The sequence below is a fragment of the Idiotropiscis lumnitzeri genome, chromosome 20 (assembly GCF_059441095.1).
Source record: "Idiotropiscis lumnitzeri isolate Australia: NSW breed Sydney's pygmy pipehorse chromosome 20, RoL_Ilum_1.0, whole genome shotgun sequence".
Lineage (NCBI taxonomy): Eukaryota > Metazoa > Chordata > Actinopteri > Syngnathiformes > Syngnathidae > Idiotropiscis > Idiotropiscis lumnitzeri.
This window is the reverse complement of record NC_142410.1, coordinates 5965246-5987061: the sequence shown is the minus strand read 5'-3', so window position 1 is coordinate 5987061 and position 21816 is coordinate 5965246. Positions and strand designations below refer to the sequence as shown.

At 41.1% G+C, this 21816-nt stretch overlaps 1 protein-coding gene across 4 annotated transcripts in view; it reads right to left on the bottom strand.

Annotated features, from left to right (window-relative positions):
* Window positions 1-21816, bottom strand: part of snx29 (sorting nexin 29) — a 153441-nt gene that overhangs the window by 46162 nt on the left and 85463 nt on the right. For all 4 annotated transcript variants that reach the window (XM_088284001.1, XM_088284002.1, XM_088284003.1 and 1 more), the window contains exon 23: window positions 20407-20528. The gene's annotated coding sequence lies outside the window, so the exon portion shown is untranslated. The remainder of the gene's footprint in view (window positions 1-20406; window positions 20529-21816) is intronic.

Here is a 21816-nt window from a genome sequence, read left to right as displayed (position 1 = left end):
ATCGATACATTACATGTATGAAAGTGTTTTGCAAAATGTACAAAAATAAATAAAAATCCAAATGTGAACAAAACTGAATATTGACCATTTTTGGCAACATATTTGTTTATGTTTGGATTCTAGAGCTTTTCAAAATGGATCAATGACATTAATATTGTGGCAGTGTTGAGCCTCGCACATAAATCGGTCATTCGTCAAATCAATTTACAAAACGCAGCTATGCATGCTATGACAACTCCCGCTCACACAGGTGACGTGTGTCAGAAACGCTTGCGGGTTTTTCGCTAAGGCAGCTGTTGCGATGCGCTATTGGTTTTGTGGTCCATGTGTCAGCAATGCGTCTTGTCGCGTCATTAACAAAAAGGTTGAAAAAATATATATATTGTGGTGTGTTCGGAAGAGGACAATTCAATTCAAAAGATGCTTCTTTGCATTGGCTTCAATGCTTTTTTTTTTTTTTTTTTTTTGGTGCTGTCAATATCAACAGTGCTAACAATAGCAAAGGCGAAACTGATCTTAGCCAAAGTAATTACGGACCTGACTTTCAGAGCCAATTCAACACAGACTTTCAGAAGAGTGTCATTCTGACCGAGCAACAATGCAATCTTGAGAGCAGGGCTTTGGAAATTTGGCCGAAGGACGCAGAATTTAAAACGCAAGGAGAGAAGAATAGAAATTACAATAAAGCACAAGCAAGGCCTGGCTATTGCACAGCAAAATAAAAACCAAGTGATAGCGAGCACTCCTGATGAGTATTTAGTGTACAAATAACGTACACTTTGCTCAATTTTATTTTGGAGCACAGCTTTCCTTCACCAACAAACTAGCGAGCAGCAAAACAAGCAATCTCCATTTTCCATCAATTGATGGAGCAAAAAGTAGATCTTCACACTGAGTCCAGCCCGTCACACTCGCTTCCTTGACAGCTCAGTGAATCAACAATGCACCCGTATCCAATCATTCAACAATCCCCGTTGCGGCCGCTAAATATTTATCTGCTCGTCGACTGCAACCGACACCAAACGAGGCGCGTGCATGATGAAATGCGGCGCAATCGCTGGAGCGTGATGTGATGTGTCGCCGCAACTTGGCCACAGATATCCGTCAACGCTCTTTAGTCATCGATGTCAGCTAAAGTGTGCAACGGAGATATTGAGATGCATTATGTGCATATGGATGGAGGTCGAGTGGATTGTGGAATTGAAGCGAAGCGCCAGTAGGATGACATAATGAGGAGACGAGATCAGCGGGCTGATTACGACTCTCACCGTCCACCAATTTTCGATACCGCAGCAGTGGTTACGATTCATAACCACAATAATGGATTAGCATGAGTAACATTTACTTGTAATAATCATCGGCCATTGACGTAGTCAAATCAAGTTTATTTGATCACAAAAGAGTTTCAAAGGGCTTCACAAACCTAAAATGGAGATCTAACCCCCCTCAAACACTTACTGTACATAAAAAAAATTAATACGGTATTTTCACGACCATAAGGTCTGAGGAGCTGCTACTGGCAGCGATCGCTTATTTGCATGAGTGCTAGCATGCGCCAGCTAGCACGCGCCAGCTAACACGCGCCAGCTAACACGCGCCAGCTAGCACGCGCCAGCTAGCACGCGCCAGCTAGCACGCGTCAGCTAGCACGCGTCAGCTAGCACGCGTCAGCTAGCACGCGCCAGCTAGCACGCGCCAGCTAGCACGCGCCAGCTAGCACGCGCCAGCTAGCACGCGCCAGCTAGCACGCGCCAGCTAGCACGCGCCAGCTAGCACGCGCCAGCTAGCACGCGCCAGCTAGCACGCGCCAGCTAGCACGCGCCAGCTAGCACGCGCCAGCTAGCATGCGCCTCGTAGTGCAGCGCGCCCAGTAAATACAGAAATAGCACCCTCAACTGGTGCTGCGCCCTTAGATACAGCGCGTCTTTTGGCCATAAAAATACGGTACATGGACGGCTGAAAAATACCTGCCTGACCCTCAAGTGTGAAATTATTTTACTTTTCGGGTTTTGGTTTCTGTACACTTGCTGCTGCCGCCAACTCCCCCTTGTGGTGAAGAATTAATGAATATGAGATACAAACCAAAGATTTGAATTTGTTTCTGGAGTTACTAGTAAACTAATTAAATCTGCAACTTTAAAGTGTCAATTAAATTAGCAGTTCAATGATTGGTTTTGCAATGACTTTTCAATTTTTTTTTTATTATTAGTATTTTTTATTTATTTATTTATTTTTTGCATTTGATGAATAATGATAATGACACCCAGCATCGATTCATTAATTATGTACAATCCATCTTGTGCATGGTCCTTAGTTAATCCGTCGCGACACTTCTACCGGAAAAGAGCCTCAGATAAAAGCAATTAATGAGAAAATCTAAAGTGAATCTTTGTCCGTTGTATTTACTTTAAAGCGCCTTCTTAGTGCAGGAGGAGACGAGGTATTAGCGAGACGATCACGGGTGTTTGGGAGATAGGCAGGCGGCGGCTCGTATCCTACACAGACGGTCGTCCATAGCTGAGGGGGGCAACAGTTGGATTTGTCCCCATTTAGGGAGACGGGGAACTTGGGAAGAGATCTAAATCGGCCTCATTTCTCAAGTACAATGCAGATAGGCAAATTCCATCTGCGAGACACTGGAGCGCTTGCATCTGTTTAATGTAGTCTTATTTTTTTAGTATGTGAACCAAAGCAGAGTTATTTTGTTGTACGTCCAACATGTTGAATGTTTGTACTTCTGAAGGCATTGCTCGCTAATTATCTTTGATTCCTTTTGCAGGTGCTCTTTAATATCCATCCACCCATTATCCATAACTCACAGTATCGCCTCCATTAGCAGCCGTTGCTCTAAAAAAAAAAAATCATGATTGCCTTTACCATAAACATGATTGGGAAAAAAATGTACACATTTTGCAACACACGATGTTGGACTACACTCGAGTGTGGGTGTGTTGTTCCCACCAAAAGATGTTTTTATTTTTTTTTTTTAATTTAAAAAGCATTGAAACAAAACACTAAATAATCAGCAAAGCCAGCAACTTTAATGTGTTACTTTGTAACAAAGCAAAGATAGGAAACAGTCACATTGTGGAGTGGCTAGACCAGGCGTGTGCAAACTACGGCACGGGGGCCACATGCGGCCCGTTAAACATTTTAATCTGGCCCGCGGAACGTGAAATAAATTAAATGAATAAAACTTGTTAATGTTTTATTTTCTAAATACTGTGGTTTTTCAAAGACATCTATATTGTTGTAATGCTTTTGTTAAATTTGATTTAAAATTAAATGTTTTTTTTTTTCTCAGATGAGGTGAGGTTACCAAAATACTCCATCCATCTACTCCTGGTCCGGCCCCTCTGTCAAATTTTAGAACACATTGTTGCCCGCCAATCAAAAATTCCTCCCTCCTTACTTGCCGTACTGTCACATTATAACGTGTAATGTCGGAATATAAACAGCGGAAAAAGCTAGTAGTTGTCGTGGGCAACGGTACACAAACAAGTAGGAGAATTTGTCTTGCCTAACTGCAAAGTATTACAAGCTACCAGAGGTGGGCACTTGACCCTTTTTTTGCCGGTCAGTCCCCCGCCCTCCGGCCTCGACCCTCCGGCCTGTTGGTCGCCGCCCCCGTTCCAGCTGGTACATGAACATTTTAATATGAAAGTAAAACTCTTCAAGCGAACGATGGATGTTTGCCTTCATCCTTACACAAGCATCTGCACAAAGGCCTCCTTCACCCAAAAAAATAAATAAAAAAAATCACTGCAGTTAATACAGATACAGGAGAACAAACTAATCATGTGATCGCAATCAAAGCACAAACTTCGTCATGCAGCAGGACGTTCACATGGGAACTTGTTGTTTTCCAAAGAGCGCATATAGACAACGCAACAAGCCGCCCGGCTGCCAATCTGTGCATCATTGCTTTGATGTACAGTACATGCGAGGCGGCGCTCCCGCAGGACACGCCACACACACTCCAGCTTGGATTGGCATTATTACACACGGAATTAATTTTTAGATTACCTCCGAGGCAAAAGGGGAGCAAAGTGGGCGTGTGCTTGCTTGAGGGTTGTGCCGTAAAGCGCCCCAACAATGTGACTGAGCGTGCACTAATTCATTCCCAGACATATGGCGAGATGTGTTGGGAGAAGAAAGCCCGCACGAGACACGGAGGCAATCCTCGGCAGGCCACGGCGGCATGAGACGAGCCCCCCCCCCCGTACGTATAATGCAAATGACTGCGGGGAACGCACTTTCTGCGGGGATTCATGCAAAGACAAGTGTAGCTAAGCTAGATAAACACGAGATCGTTGCAGAGTCGCGAATGAGACGTGCCACGGAAAGGCTGCCGTGATGCAACATGATTCATGAGAATAATAAAGACACAGATGGAAATTCTTCAAAGCTTCGTGAAAGATGACTTGAAGAGAGAGAGAGACACCGGGGAGAAGGTTCAGTGAGGTGATGCCGGGATCTCACCGGAGCATGGGCAGAATTTAATGTTAGTATGACAACAGGCTGCAAATTACTTCCTCACAACCGTTTTTTTTTTTTTGGTGTTGTTTTTATAATGAAAAATTGCACCGTGTTGTTGGAATCCATATAAATGAGCATATAAAACTGGTTTTATAATGTGTAGTCATGCATTGTAGTAAAGCGCCTTTAGGGGGTGTGGCCTAGTGAGTGATTTTCTATTTGTGTTTGCTATTAGTGACAGTGGCTCTCCTTTCCGACACAGACTTTTTTTTTTTACATTTGTGAAACAGCACAAAAACGAGGCAGCTCATCTATGACTTTTTTCATTTTTTTTCATTTTCATTTTCTTTTAATTTTCCTTCCGTCGTTGTTCCATGTAACAGAATCGCTTTAAAAACTTCAGCGCGGGGCCTTTGTGTGCTGTCATGTGACTACCTGGATCTTTTTGAGTGGCGAAATGGAGGTCATGTGATCGCACCCAAGTCTGAAAAATTAAAACAAATTCATCCAAAAGGTATCTTGAGTAAATTTGACACATTATTACCTACATCCGAATTTGGAGCACCCGCAATTAATTTGGAAGTCTCTTAAAAACTGCACAGCCCCAAGTTTATTATTTTTCTCCTTGTGGTCTTCAATAAACATGACTTGTAACCTGGAGATGTCATCACAAATATTTTCGCCTCCATGACGAGGCCAAACATCACACGCCATTTCTGCAAAGAGGGATTTTTTTTTTTTTTTTGGCATAAAACTATCACAATGTTCTTGGAAAAACTTGAATGGCCTTCAGTTGTCAACACACTTCCACCAAGGGCAAAAAGAAATTCTCATATGCAAATGCTCTCATGTTAAAAAGTGTGTGTATTGGTTTGCAATAAAATATTCATTCTGGGTTCGTTTTAGTTCTTGGCTTTGGTAACCCAAACATCTAGAAAAAGTTTCAATAATTATTGTGCTTATTTTTGTGTACTTTCAGACTGCTCAAATGTTGCATCCAATAAACTGCCTGCTTCGGTAAATTGTTTTACGATGGCAACAGTTTGACTCGAGATTGGACGACAGGATAAAAATCTTATTCTGAGGAGGAACTTTAAGGTACAAACAAAGAGGGAGGCCGAGTGGTCTAAGGCGCCGCGTTCAGGACCCAGTCTCCCCAGGAGGCCTGGGTTCGAATCTCGAATTCCCCATTGTGGGACTAATAAAGGGAATTATTATTATTATTATTATTATTATTAAAAAAAAAAAAAAAAGGCAAAGAATCTCACTGTCATTTGCATTTTGAAAAACAGAAAGGTTTCCACGGTCGAAGGATGTACTGCAGAAAGAAAAGATTAAGGGCCCTAGAGTCTAACCCTGAGGTGTGCCATTCAGAAGAGCTAAGAAAAAGAAAAATGGTGGACTAAAAAAAAAAAATATTGTAACTATGATGCACATACATTTTGTGAAATTAAATCAAGCAAATAATTCCAACTGTCATCTATTAGTGATTAGTTCTACATGCAGCCACCCTCTAGAGAGAGGAAGCAGAAGCGAGGCTGCAGGTCCGGTGTCTTGCAACGGCTGCGACGGCAGCCCCATAGGCAACCACTACCGAGTCTGCACCTCACCAACGCCAGATCCGTGGTCCACAAAATCGACGACCTGGGATTACAAATCCTGGGAAACCGCTATGTGCGCGATAGCAGTGTGATCGTCGTCACGGAAACCTGGCTGCACGCAGACGTCCCCGACGCTAGCATCCAGCTGGCCGGGCGCTCGCTACATCGCGCGGATCGGACGAGGGACACCGGTAAGAGGAGGGGCGGGGGGCTCTGTGTCTACGTGCATGAGAACTGGTGCGGCGATAGCACGATCGTCGAGAAGCACTCTTCCCCCGACATCGAGTTCATGTCCGTTAAATGCCGGCCTTATTTTCTCCCGAGGGAGCTAACGGTAGTGATTGTCACAGCTGTTTACATCCCTCCAGACGCTAGCACTAGCACGGCGCTCTCGCTACTCGCGTGCGTCATCAATAAACATCAGCGGGCCCACCCTGATGGCGTTCACGTAGTAGCGGGAGACTTTAATAAGGCCAATTTAAAGACTGTACTCCCAGAGTTTCACCAGCATGTCAAGTGCCCAACGAGGGGAGACAACACTCTCGACCATGTGTACTCGAACATCAAGCACGCATACAGAGCCCTCCCACTCGCCCCTCTCGGCCAGTCAGACCACCTGTCCTTGCAGCTCGCACCTGCGTACACCCCTCTCAGGCGCAGATTCAGGCCTACCACAAAGACTGTGAAAACCTGGCGTGACGACGCCATGTGTGAATTACAGGACTGCTTTCATGACACAAACTGGGACCTCTTTGATCATCAGGACCTTGATGTCTACACGCACTGTGTACTGGACTACATCAAGTTCTGCATGGAAACTGTGTCCCAACATAAGACTATACGGACCTTTCCAAATGCGAAGCCCTGGATGTCCAGCAGGGTTCGCTCTCTCCTCAAGGCCCGTGACGCTGCCTTCAGGTCAGGCGACAAAGCCCAGTACAGGGTGGCTCGTGCTGACCTGAGCAAAGGCATCAAGCTAGCCAAGGCAACCTACAAGGGGAGGCTGGAGGCCCACCTTGCCAGTAACAGGCCACGGGAGGTGTGGCAGGGTCTACGGAGCATCACCAACTTCCGTGGCAGCAGCACGACCTCTGTAGACCCGAGTGCATCGCTGGCAGAGGAGCTTAACTGCTTCTTCGCTCGCTTTGACTCGCCCCAACCGTCACACCCCCGCACTTCAAGCTCCAACTCCCCCCCACTCATCGTAGAGGAACACGATGTGAGGCGCGCGCTCCTGGCGGTCAACCCCAGGAAAGCTACTGGACCCGACGGAATACCAGGCAAGGTCCTCAGAGCATGTGCCCACCAACTGTCACATGTTTTCTGCAGGATCTTCAACCGCTCCCTGGCTCAGGCAGTCATCCCCTCCTGCTTGAAAACTTCCACCATTATTCCTGTCCCCAAAAAGTCACCAGCCGTCCACCTGAATGACTACCGTCCTGTTGCTCTCACACCAGTCATTATGAAGTGCTTCGAGAGGCTGGTTCTCCAGCACATCAGGGACTGCCTTCCTCCCACTCTGGACCCCTACCAGTTTGCATACCGGGCTAACAGATCCACTGAGGACGCCATCGACACTGCTCTGCATGTTGTGCTGGGCCACCTGGAACGACAGCAGAGCTATGCAAGGATGCTCTTTGTGGACTACAGCTCGGCATTCAACACGATCATCCCAGACATCCTCGTCGCCAAACTGGACACCCTCGGCCTCCCTGCCCTCACACGCATCTGGATTAAGGACTTTCTGACCAACAGACCCCAGACTGTGTTGCTCGGCCCCTACACGTCCTCCACCCTCATGCTGAGCACCGGTTCCCCCCAAGGATGCGTGCTGAGCCCTCTCCTGTACGCCCTCTACACCTACGACTGCAGCCCGGCCCACGGCAACAACACCATCGTCAAGTTTGCTGACGACACGACAGTGGTCGGTCTGATCTCGGAAGGTGACGAGACAGCCTACAGAGAGGAGGTAAAGAGACTGACAACTTGGTGCAAGGACAACAGACTGCACCTTAACTCTGCTAAAACAAAGGAGATTGTCGTCGACTTCAGGAGGAACAAGACGCTGCCGCCCCCCCTCTGCATCGAAGGCGTGTGTGTGGAGAGGGTCCACACGTTCAAGTTCCTGGGAGTACAGATCTCCGATGACCTTTCTTGGAGTCACAACACCACAGCAGTGGTAAAGAAGGTCCGCCAACGTCTGCACTTCCTGAGAGTCCTCAGGAAATTCAACCTGGACAGGAAGCTGCTGCTGGCCTTCTACCACTCGTCCATCGAGAGCCTGCTGACGTACTGTGTCTCCACCTGGTACAGCGGCTGCACTGAGGCGGACAGAGTGAGGCTCCAGAGGACAGTCAAAACAGCGCAAAGGATTATTGGCTGCCCTCTCCCCCCACTGTCGGACATCTACACCGCCCGGTGCCTCAGAAGGGCTCTCAACATCGTCAATGACAATACCCACCCAAACTCACACCTGTTCGACCTGTTGCCCTCTGGCAGGCGCTACAGATGCATCAAATCAAGGACCAATAGACTGAGAAACAGTTTCTTTCCGAGAGCCATCTCCATACTGAACTCTCACACACACACGAGACCACCCTAACCTCGCAAAACAGCATTGTGATGTGTTTCTATATGCCCTATTCAGTACTGAATTCCATTGCACTGTCTTCTTTATTTATCTAATTTATATATTTGTCTGTATTATTGTTGTATTGCACTGGAGAGGGGAGCCCTCTAATCTCGTTGCACACTTGAGTACAATGACAATAAAGGGATTTCTATTTCTATTTCTATTTCTAACAAGCGATCATGAGCCCACTTTCAAAAAAAAAAAAAAAGACATCAACACCCTGTGGATCCAAAATTCATATTCTGCTCGGGCGATCCTCCCCCGAGCAGTGGTCTGAAAAGGCCAAGAGTTATTTCCATATTTATTGTACAGCTTCAGTCCCCAATGAATAAATCAGAGACTCGGCTATCGTTCGTCATAAAACTGCGCATCATTAAGTGCTCACGTGCGCGAGAGGTGGCTTAAAAATGCCACGAGTACTTTGTTGCCATTTACAAAACCGATCAACCGATGATGTCGTGGGTCGTGACTCTTGCTGTCGTTTGGTCTTAACTTTGCAGTGGCGATCTTAATCGTGCTACTCTCGCCGATTGAACCGGGGCGCTAAGCCAATTAGGATAGTCACAGGTCGGTAATTAGGGAACGGGAACGTACATCGTGGAGCTGAAATGGGCCAGAGAAGGAGGCAGGTTAGGAAGGCGGCAATAACTCTGCTCTCACTCATTAACAGATCTATGCTCGGATATTTCAATACGCTAACTCGCTGGCGGAAGAAAATGCATTCACGTTAAAACCGGAGGCGTTCCAGGCGGGGAAGAAAACTAATCAAAGTCTTCAGTGACGGGTCCTCATATCACGCTCGTATACAGCAACGGAAAGTCTTGCGATGGTCACTTTTGAAGAATCAATTGTGAGGGAAACATTCCCCTGGTAGAAATAACTTTTTTTTTTTGTATTAGTCATTCGGCTCTTAGCTAAGAAAAATGCATGCTGCTCTACTTGCTGAATTTCTAAATGTCTTTTTTAAAAGGCGACTCAAACTGTGCACAAGTAAAACTTTTGTAAGGGAAAAGGGATAATAGCCAATAATTTTGCAAAAATTCCCATAAGACAGCAAGAAAGAGAAAAACAAGGTCAAGGCTTTAACATGTCATCATTGTGAAATTAATGACGGATTTTTCTTTTTTTGTTTTTAATATTAATGGCTTTAAATTTGTCCGCAATATTTTGTTTGAAATTATGTTTTAATCCAAATACATGAGAAAAAAATTAAATATTATATATATATATATATATATATATATATATATATCAGAAATCCCTTTATTGTCATTGTACTCAAGTGTGCAACGAGATTAGAGAGCTCCCCTCTCCAGTGCAATACAACAATAATTCAGATAAATATATAAATTAGATAAATAAGAGAATAGTTATTGCAATATATATATATATATATATATATATATATATATATATATATATATATATATATATATATATATATAATTATTTATTTAATATATTAAATTATTCAAAATGCATTCAAGATGTTCTAGTAGGCTTTCCTTGTCATTTATTTTTGCTTTCTCATTTGGATGTACTAATTTGAGGTGGAAAACTAACAAGGCACAGTAATGTGAAAAAAAAATCAATTTAAAAAAAGCATCAAAAAGGTCATCCGGAATGGTCATGGCAATGGCAGAGATGAGATTCTCGTTTTTTTTTTTAATGACTTTGATCGTGTAAAATTGTTACAAAGGCTTGCTTTAACATCTGTTATTTGCACCAGCAGTCGTCTGCCCCGTCAGGGGCGACACAGCCAACCTACACTAAAAAAAAAAACAAAAAAAAAACAACTCAGGTCGCGCATATAAACAAGCAACCGAATATTGAGCAGGAGAGAAGTGAGTCGTAGAAAAAAAAATCTTGAATATCTGCAACCTTCATTTGGATGTTAAGCTTTGTTAATGCCGAAAAAAAAAAATCCTAATCTTCCTCCTCCACTATCATAACCAACCAAAAAAATGTGCAGCAATAACCAAATTCTCCTTTTCAATAATTCAAGAGCTGGACAAAGAAAGTTCTCATAGGAACTTCAGTCAAGATTTTAGCATCTTCTCTCTCTCTCTTTCTCTCCTTTTCTTATTTTGACTGTTGGAAGACATTTTATAGCCACTTATAGGATTGAATATTCTCCCGATTAGCGCCAAGTTGCAAATACAGCGGCTTTTTCCAGAAAAGATGCAAATTGATTCGAGAATCATTTCGCCGACACCAAGATGTTGGTGCGATTCCATTCAAGACTCATATTTCAGTCTGACTTTGTAAGACAGGCACATTTGGGGGAGGAGCTAATTTTGTGTCATGTGATGATGGCAATATCTCGTCTGGGCCTGGCAGAAGTGGCAGCAGGTTACGACAGCGTCGTGCCAAGCTTGTGCTGATCCAGGCTCAAAAAGGGGCTGGGCCAACTTGTTCCGCTCCGTTTAGCAACGAACGAGGGGCTCTTTCCATCAAGCCAACAAGCAACCTTCCAATCCCACTCATCTTGACTTTGCTTCTCCCTCACTGACATTCCACAACTTTCCAACCCATCGACTCCATTCGCCACTGTCGTTTATCGAATCGCCACGCTGCCAAATGGCGGTCTTAATATCAATACGGGTGTGTCAGAAAGATTCCAGGACTGGGAAAAATGGTTGCAATTTCGCAGCACGATGGCTTAAAACATTGTTTTTCACTTTTCAGACAAGCGTCCTTGATATGATTTTCATGATGACATCCAAATTGCAATTAGGCACATATTCACACATTACAGCTCATTAAGACATTATCTGATTCAGCGCAACTCATTTCCTCCTCCAGATCGGAATATTTAGCCAATTTAATGATTAAAATTAGCAATCCATTTATTATCAAAGTTTAGAGAAGCTATAGATTGAAATGCTTTCAGTATATCATTAGTCATTCGAAATTATTTTATATTAAATTAAAGTCCCAAAATGACTCCAGCTGTGCATTTTCCGCCATTCTACACGTCAACAATGGCTACGTGATAGTTTAGAAATTGGCGCAGAATGCCGAATCATGACGTGAAGTTGACTGAAGACTCAGAAATGTGAATACGAATGTGAACGCTTGTTGTTTAACATCCACGGTTGACTCCCCATTTCTGACTTGAGTGTTTTGTCATCAAGGGCAGCGGAGGACAGGAGAAAAAGTGGGAGTGCTCACTGACAGGTGGACAAATGACAACGATTGCGACTTGCATCTCGGTGCTTTGTGCACTTTGATCCATGGCAGGTGGACTGATTCATCAATGCGCAGACAGACGTTACCATGAGTGGGAGACACGAGTGGAAAAACGACGGGATGAGGGACACCAAGTGGGTGGAAGAGACGAAGGGATTTTTTTCAGACACAAAGTTAGCCAAAGAGCTAGTAATAAAATGCTGTCTGGATTAAAAGCTTGCCATTTAGGTACAAAAATAAATCAATAAATAAATAAAATAAATTAAATAAAATAAATTTATTAAAAAAAAAAATTAATTAATTAATTTTAAAAAACTATGTCCCAATCATAATATTGCATTAAATACTTTGTGCAATGTGTGCGTCAGTCAAGCGTGTGCAAATAAATAACTATGGTGATTCAAAAGCAGATACCAGCTGAACTGTGTTCTCGCCTTCTGGCAGTTGTGTCCGCTGAAGCATGCGACGCAGCAAAGCGCTTCACATCACGCAACAGGTTAAGCCGGGCACACACAGGCTTATGACAATAAAAACGCTACCGCTCAAAATAATCATGGAAATAATTTGAATTAAAAAAAAAAAAAATTATAATCAGTAAACTCGTAATGAAAGTTTCCTAATGAAAATCAGGCACTGATTATTTTTGGTCGTCTAACGGTGTTATTTCACAAACCAATTGAAGTGATCCGGGCAAAACTGATTGGAACATTTTTTTTTTTTTTATGTTTTGTTCTTAGCTACGCTGTGTTTTGGAAAAACCATGACACGCAACTAAGAGCAAGCTTTCTCACACCAAGTTGCACATTTAACTCCAGAATTCCTTGCAGCAGGCCCAGATCATGACTAAGTCTCCTGCACAGTAGGGATAGTGTTCTATTCTTGGTATGCTTCATTTTAGTCGTCTGCCTTGCCCAAAAAAATAAATAAATTTAAAAAATCCACCTTTGTCTCATCTACGAGTACAACATTCTCTCGGAAGCTTCCTCAAACAGGATAATGCCGCAAAACAAAAAGCTAAAACTAGCAAAGACGGGCCCAGCCTGATCTAAATCGCAATTCAGTGAAAGGAACCTGGAGACAGTTGGATTTATTTACATCCGGGTCAGTTCAAAATGAGTTTGTTTTTCAAATCATCGTGTTGGACTGTAAAACGAGCGACACCATATTTTCATTTTTAAGCAATCCTAACATTATTAGCATTGTCAGGATTTTCTTTCTACATTTTTTTCCATGACTATACACACTCCCAGTCCTTGTTTCTATGGAAACTGGCCCCTCAAAGGAGGTTTGAAGGATGCAAAACAGGTGCTCTGAGCGGTTCTAACACTGCAACTGAAAATGTTTTTTATTATTATTATTTTTAACAGTGACATCAAAAAATCATGAATACATTTGTCTGAATTGTCTCCAAGGAAGCACTTTGCTTCTCTCTTATTTTTCTAAATATTTTTTTCCAGCTTTCCGCCAAGTATGCTGCAGCACACTTGGGCCTCCTTCATTTTTACCACGCAACACATTTGACTGGACAAAAGATGCGAAAATAGACGTGTAATCCTTGACTAATTCAAAATCCTTCTGTTTTGCGTCCCGCCACATAAGCAGAAACGGAGAAATGTTCACACATTCAGTTAAGAGTGAGCGCTACCTTTCCCCCCTCTTTCAGACACCATTGTTTTATTTTAGACAGCCCCTGCCACCGCCAGCGTCACCCACACACACCAATCATACCCCACCCACATTGCCATCCACCATCTAACCCACACGCACCTAAATCAGAACTAGCCGACACTGCTCAAACACTAATCCAGCGATTGAATTGGCTGCAGCTTGACGTGCGGCACATTTTATCCGCTCTGGTAAGCAAACAAATTACCAAGCGAGATCTGACCCTTTTGTTCAAACAGAACATTTCTTGAAAACTATAATTACCAACTCAATTAAAGACTCTTCATGGAAGAGTGTGCATGTGTAGTGTGACAAAAAAAAAAAAAAAAATGCATACACACGGTATTTTCCGGACTTTAAGGCGCACTTGTATATAAGCAACCCTAAAAAAAATAAAGTAAAAAAAATAAAATAAAATTAATAAATAAATAAAATTAATAAGTAAAATTAATAAATAAATAAAATAAATAAATAAAATTAATAAATATACAACTAAATAAATAAAATTAATAAATAAATAAAATTAATAAGTAAAATTAATAAGTAAAATTAATAAATAAATAAAATAAATAAATAAAATAAATAAAAATACAAATAAATAAATAAAATTAATAAATATACAAATTAATAAATATACAGTGCCTTTTAACACGGCAACAACTTTGCTAATTAAAACAGAACTGACCCAAGAGAAAAAAAATGAAAAACATTTTTTTTTTAAATTACAAAAAAAAAATAATAATAAAATAAAATAGATTTATTTAACGTATTTTTATTAGCTGCATGGTTCAAAATCTAGGAAAAAAGTAGCGGCTTATAGTCCGGAAAATACGGTAGTAAATGTTCTGTTTTATCCAAGACAGGACCGTGCTCATTCCATAATCAACATTGCAAACGGCAATTGTCCACTTATGATAAAACTGCAATTTTGGAACACAGAATAATCTCGTCAGGGACTGCAATTGTTATTAAGCCACCAGTTTCAGCCTTCTCAAACTTAGTCTTGCTGCCTCAACACATTCCGATTGTTGCCTGACCACATGCATATCAACGCAAATTCGCCAAGACAGCCTCTGTAATGTAGCTGACGCACGACGTTACAAAGCTGGTTGAGCGCCAGGCTAATTCTTAACTGCTCTCATTTGCTCTCCGAAGGCGCTAATGTCACGGCACGGAGGATTTTCAGTCTTGCTGTTTCAAACTCAAATCCAATCTCATGTTACATCACACTCGCATCCATTAGCTGGAAAATGCTCAATCGTGTTCCCTTCTGTTCAATAATGCGTTTGTCGATACTTCTGGTCACAGCATGTTAACATCCAGCTCTTTTAACATTGGCTTTTTGTGGGGTTTTTTTTTGACGGGCTTATTATGCTGTACTTTGACAAAGCCATTTCGTACCTCTTGGTCAGAGTACATAAACCTGACGCAAGTGAGTCAGGAATTAAGCAGACAGACAGATTTGGGCTTCTTAATGGAGGAATTTGTCTTTGGATTGGCACTAATGAAAGAGCAAGCAAGAACACATTAGCCGCCGCGTATGCAATATAGACAAAAGTCTGGAGGCTGCCGTTGCTGCTGATAATAAAATAAAATAAAAAAAACTACAATGCGCAGATCGACATCAATAATGAAAGAAATTTTAGATCATATCAGTTGTCAAAATGACGAATGACGTCATTCAAGCCATTTACTCCAATAAACAAAAACAACAAAGAGAGGTTGCAACTCCTGCTGAGATTTTAATCCAAACTTGAACTTCTCAATTACCTCAACGTGACAATGCAAATATTTGTCACCGCTGTCCAACGGAGCTGATTCAGTCAACAAGCGTTTTTTGTATCCGTGCTAATGAGCATCGCTGGTTCTTTGGCTTTTACCCAAGACTAATTCACTTCAGATTAAAGATTGACAAATTGAATGCTGAAAGCAGTTTATTCAAAGAAATAGCCTTTAAGCGGCAGCAACTTGGACCTCTCAACTAATTTGCTCGCCGAAGAGTTGCCGAAGCATTCCCACAACATTTATTTTATACAGTCCAGGGAATTAAATAAAATAAAAACGCTACATTGCTGTACTTAAGTTGATTTTTTAGGTATCTGGACCTGACTTGACTATTTCTTTTTCATGGTGACTTTAAATTTGTTGAACTATCTACTCCCTACATTGTCTATATAAGCTTGCTACTGTTTTTTTCAATCTCCCTGGATGACGACAAAATGCAAAAATATATGTAAATAGAGAGAGGGCCTAGTAGAGAATTAACAGTAAAAAGAGTACATTTAATTAAAGCAGTACTTCTATTTAATTTGATTTATTTTTAATTTAATTTGATTTATTTTTAATTTAATTAGATTTATTTATTATTATTTTATTTATTTTTGATATTTATATTTATTTTTATTTTATTTAAATATTTATATTTATTTTTATTGTATTTATATATTTTTTAATTTTATTTATTTTTTTAAACAAAAATCCATAATTCTACTAAAGTACAGAATGGGATTACTCCTGCCACCGACAATTTCACGTGAACCACAATTTAAACAAAGCCATTCATTATGTACAGAGCTGGGCAGTCCATCTCGGGGCGACAATTTTTATGAATAACGGTGCAGAGGTCGCAGCCGAAGGGCTGGGGACTGACTGGCAAAAAAGGGTCAAGTGCCCAGCTCTGATTATTTAATTCGATTGCATTTTAGATTCTTACTTAGCAAGCCGATATGTGACAACATGCCATGATTCCACCGACTTGCACTTCACTTCGGGACCATCTATGAATACAAGCGACAGGGCACTCGCGCCGTCTTTGTCTCTCTTTCTCCATCCGTCGCTCACCCCTCCCCCTCCCTTAAGGCTCCAAACGCATGATCAAGGTTTGAGTCGCGTGAGAAATTAAATTCCTCTAATTAGGCCAGCAGATTTGCCTGCCTCCCAAACCTCCCCTCGTTGAGACAAATTTCTAATTAATCGCTGTGCGTTGCTGTTGACTGTATTTGAACGGTGAAGGAAATGTTTTGCCTCCTCACTCAAGAAGTAGGACAAATGGCAAATTTCTCCTGCGGATGAATAATCAAGCTAGCTTTTAAAAGAAAAAAAAAAAAAAAGGTAACAATTCTAATCAAAGCGCTATTATTTGTGCCATTGTATGTTTATCTGCTATTCAGTCTTTTCAAAGCCAAGGGAAGAAAATGAGCAACCGGTAAGCCTGCAGGCTTTGGTTGGTTTAGAAATGCGTGCGCGCTGGCATCTGTGCATATGAGAATGAAGATAAATTTTTCTTATCCTAGCTGTTACAGAAATTCAAATTCCGTCATAAAAATATGGAATCAATGTCAAAAAATAAAAAATCCATGGAATTCCCTAACACTGACTTCAGTTTGAGCTCACAGAAGAGAATGCAGACAAATTCCTTTCTGAGAGCATTTTTGTCTCCTTGAGTTTGTCTTTGAGGAAGTTTTCACATGAGCCTTGACAGAAGAGTAAAAACCTGCAGCATACACCATAAATCACGAAATTTATTCGACCAATTACTGTTGATTTGTTATGCGTGTATTTGAATATTTGCAGCATTCAATTCGCATGTCAAGCAGTGATTCACTAAAGCCCAGCTAGGCAGTTTTGCCTTTTTTACTTCACCGCTGGCCTCTCACGCCATCACAGCAACACACGAAGCAAGATTGACATGTGGACGCCAAATCAGAGACAACGGGTTCGTTTAACGCCAGCTATCTCTTATGTCACGATACCGGTTGATTTTAAAGTAAGAAAAACTCCCAGAATTAATTTGAAGTAAGCCATTATAAACTTAAAAAAAAAACTGTTGAGTTACGCATTGACACAAAAAGTTGAACGGGTGTGAAAACTTTTGCAAGTTGCTACAAATAACCTTCGAGCCGAGTTTCTTCAAGCACATTGGTTAAAAATATCATTAAAAAGAAATCACTAAGTTCTTATTCGAACAAAATGACTTCAACTTTAAAAATAAAAATAAAATTTAAAAAATTAATTAAAAAATTAAAAAAAAATTAAAAATAAAAAATTAAAAAATTAAAAATAAATTTTTTTTACAATAAATCAGCCTTGGATTGCCTGAAGTTTAAAACAATAGTTTTGACAACCGTGCCCAATAACAATTGGTCACCTTGAGTAGTCATTAAAAAAAAAAAGAAAAAGTTGGCTGCAACCACGATTACACACTGCACCTGCAAACCATTCGCAGCGCTGTCATGTAATGTCTGCATTAGGGGTCCATGAGAATAGTGGATGTAATGCATATGAATTGGAGCCAAAACACACACACACACACACGCGCACACACACACACACCCCTTCACACTGACTGCTGTCCCTCTACAACTGTTAGAATCAATCTCAGACTCTCAGCTGGTCTAAAGCAATCAGTGTGATGGGATTCCACTTGCTGCTTGCTTTACATATTCAATCTGTCTCAATCTTCTAGAGATAAACACAGCTTCCCGAGGTCCTTGGCAGCAGTGCGCACCGTGGCTTCACTGTAATGAGCCGTGGAGGGCTGACAGAGCTGAGCGTAGAAGCTCCATCTCAGCGCCTACGGGGGGGAGGTTTAGAGGGGGGGAGGGGGGGCGTGGGTCGAGCCCGGTGTAGGTGCAGCTGGTCCTTCAAATTCGCAAGTGGAGTTTGAGGAGTGTCGTCACTGGGAGGGTTTATGTACTGTTTTTTTTGGGCTTACTTTGCATCCGTGCTCTTGACATTGATCCGATGGCGCCACGCATGCACTCATCTACATTTATTGTTTGTGCCTTATGGAGATAAAAGGGCAAAATCTCAAAGAGTTTAGTCAAATTTGGATAAATAAGGACTAACAACACAACAAAAAATTTCTCCACCAGGCAAATTAAAACCAAACGGGGAAATCAGATTTCATTCTGGGCTCACCACAGCAATGGGTGGAATAATTTCCCTCTCTTTGATAAAGGGGGCCGCAAAACTGTCAACATGCCAGCAAAAAAACATTTTTATTTTTTTTCCACTTTCCCTGGTTCTCGCTCACGTACGAAAGTTGTGCATTCCGAAATGCAAGACAGTATAAATCACTAAAATGGGCTTGCCGTCATTTCCGCTAACAACCCGGGCTAACTCCTCCATGACAAAAAAATGCTCCTGGAACAGTCAAACTATCACCACAACATACAATTGATTCAAAATTTCCTTGCGTCATGAAAATCTGTTTCAAATTTTGAACATGTTCAAAAGCAAGAAAGTCTTGTGCATTCTAAATGTTCATTTATTAAATGTAAATATCGTATACAGGGTTGGGAAACGTCAGGGGAGATTTGTATATGTTTAGTAGAAGCACAATACCCCTCAAAAAAAATAAATAAATAACGCTCTACTCAGCATTACCTTCGAAAAGTGAAGGAACAATTTATATGGAGGTACAGGCACGGTATATAAATTAAAATGCTGGTCAGTAAATCAAAAAGGGTAAAAAACAAAAAATTTATCCAATTTGAGAGAATTTAACATGTAGAATTTTTAAATATTAAGATTATAAAAAAAAAAGAGGGATAGAGTCTAATGTATATTTCTATAGAATAAATCCATATAGTAGCCACTCCAACCGCCACATAAACACATCTGGCTGACGTTAATGCAATTCTTGCGAGGCGCGCACACACATACACACAAACACACGGATGTAAAGACGGCCATCTTTTTCCCGAGAGAGGTCTCAGTGGCCCTTTAGGCAGTTTGACCATAAACTTCTTGCGGCTGCCTCTGTGCATTCATGCGCATTTGTGTCACTCGGGGGAAACGCCGCATAAAACCTACAGTATGCAAAGTCCTCGAATGCACCGTTCCTTATAGACTGCGCAGGAGTTATTTGAAAACTAATTTAAGTGCCGGAAAGTCCAGCTGGAAAGAGAAGTTTAATCAATGGGAAGTCAAAGCAGCGGCAATAAAAAAAATAAAAAATAAAAATCTGATTTAATAACTGTGAAAGAGTTATTTTTATTTATTTTTTTAAACATTTATATTGAGTATAGAGCTCCCGAACGCAACACATCCAGTGACACCCGAGTGGGGGAAAAAAAAAAAACTCACGCATCGACACACACAAACGGGGTGATTTAGTGATGAAGAAGAGAATGTCGAACTCCGAATTTATCAACATGATGTTTTTCCTCAAATTTGTTAGAAGAAATCCGAAGAAAATTGAACTGTATCAAAACTTATGTTTTTAAAAAGCATCAGACCGAGAGCCGTTTCTCTGATTTTGCTACTAAACAAAGAGTAATACAAAATATTGTTGAATTAATACTTGACAAAAACATGATCTTGGGCAGGGGTGGGCAAACTACGGCCCGGGGGCCACGTGCGGCCCGTTAAACGTTTTAATTCGGCCCGCCGAACTTGAAAAAAAATTAAATGAATAAACCTTGTTAATGTTTTATTTTCCTGCGAATGCTTTTGTTCACTTTAATTCAAAATTAAATGCATTTTTTTTTCTCCGATGAGGAGAAGTTACCAAAACACTCCATCCATCTACTCCCGGTCCGTTCCATCTGTCAAATTTTAGAACCAATTGTGGCCCGCCAATCAAAAAGTTTGCCCACCCCTGATCTAGGGAAATGTCTTTTTCTTTTCTCCCACAACTGTATTTCAAATATATAGCGAATGAAAATAAATGATCATCAAATCACTTACAACACATTCTGACATTAATTTAATTACAAAAAGAAAATGATCGTTAAATTTGAAACGTATTATCATTCAATTCATTTTACTGTCATTTAGGCTAATTATATTCACGTCATAAAAATCTAACAAGGCAGCCTGGTGGCTTCTTACCAGCGGGAAAAAATATCAAGACGTGGACCAGAAGAATTTTTATCTCCAGTAGATGTCATTATTGTTGTTGATCTTCAGCCTGGACTCCATCAAAAGAGCATCAAACAGCTGTAGCTCGGGTTCTGGCCAGAACAAAGAGAACAGAACATATTACTCCGGTTTTAAAGGCTTTAGCTCGAAGTCAGTTTGGAAAATTCTGCTACCGGTCCATAAATCACCGAATGGTTTCGGTCCTGAGAAATTCTGATTGGTAATTAAAATGAGCAGCGCCGCCTTTTACTGGCAACTCTGGTGCTATAGAAAACGTAAAAAAAAGAAATATTGTTGACAACTCATATTTTCCTCATATTACAAAAGGTCGTTTAACACAGCAGCATTTACTGCCCTCTATAATCCCCTTAAAAATGTGCGTCGGAACCTCACAAACAATTCGAAATGACTCGCACTGACTGTACGGTACAGGCCATTTCTTCTTGAATAAGACATTATTATTTTAAAAAAGTTACTACTCACACTTCACAATCTTACCAAGCGATTTTTTGGGGGATAGTGACTGCAAAGCGTCATTCCCTTCAGTCATAACCATAAACTACTTTTAAATGCAACTCGTTTTTTTATGGGGCTTCTGTTCATTATTTCCCCTCGAAGCTTGGATTCTTTAGCTGTGTCGGTCGGCTTGAAACCCAAAGCAAAAGGCAGATAAAACTAATGATTATGCACAAGACCATGTAAAATACCCACCGTGGTATGATTTGGAACAATGATCCTGGTGTTCCAACCGCAGGATGGGTTGGGTGGATGGTGATAACTCAATTTGCGACATAAATAGGCGCGAGGGGGGAAATAACATTGGAGTGATTTTTCGAAGATGTGAAATACCAAATTGGAAGGACTGCATCACAGATTTTATATATATATATATATATATATATATAAAACACATCATTTCTAATAGTTTTTTTGTTGTTGCGTCATTCATTCTCTGTTGTGGTCAAATTGTCTCCGAGCTGGCCCAAACAACATTATCCGGAGAACTGCAGCGAGTTACATCACATCACAATTTTTTTTTTGTGACCCTCGTGAAATTCCAAGCTACCCATCCACAAAATACTGAAGGCATCTTTCTCGTCACATACAGAATCAGAACGCCATTTATTGTCATTGCACTCAGTGTGCAACGAGATTAGAGAGCTCCCCGCTCCAGTCAGGTACAATAATTTCATTAAATATATAAAATACAATCATTAAAGATTAAATAATTAAATAGAAAATAAATACAAAAATTGGACATATACATGGTAAGGGGAAAACATTTTCAGCTCAAGCTGACTGGTCCGACCACAGCAAAACCGATGTGAAGTCCTCTCTTCAATCGTTTTAACGCCATAACGGAGTGTGTCACTCAAACTA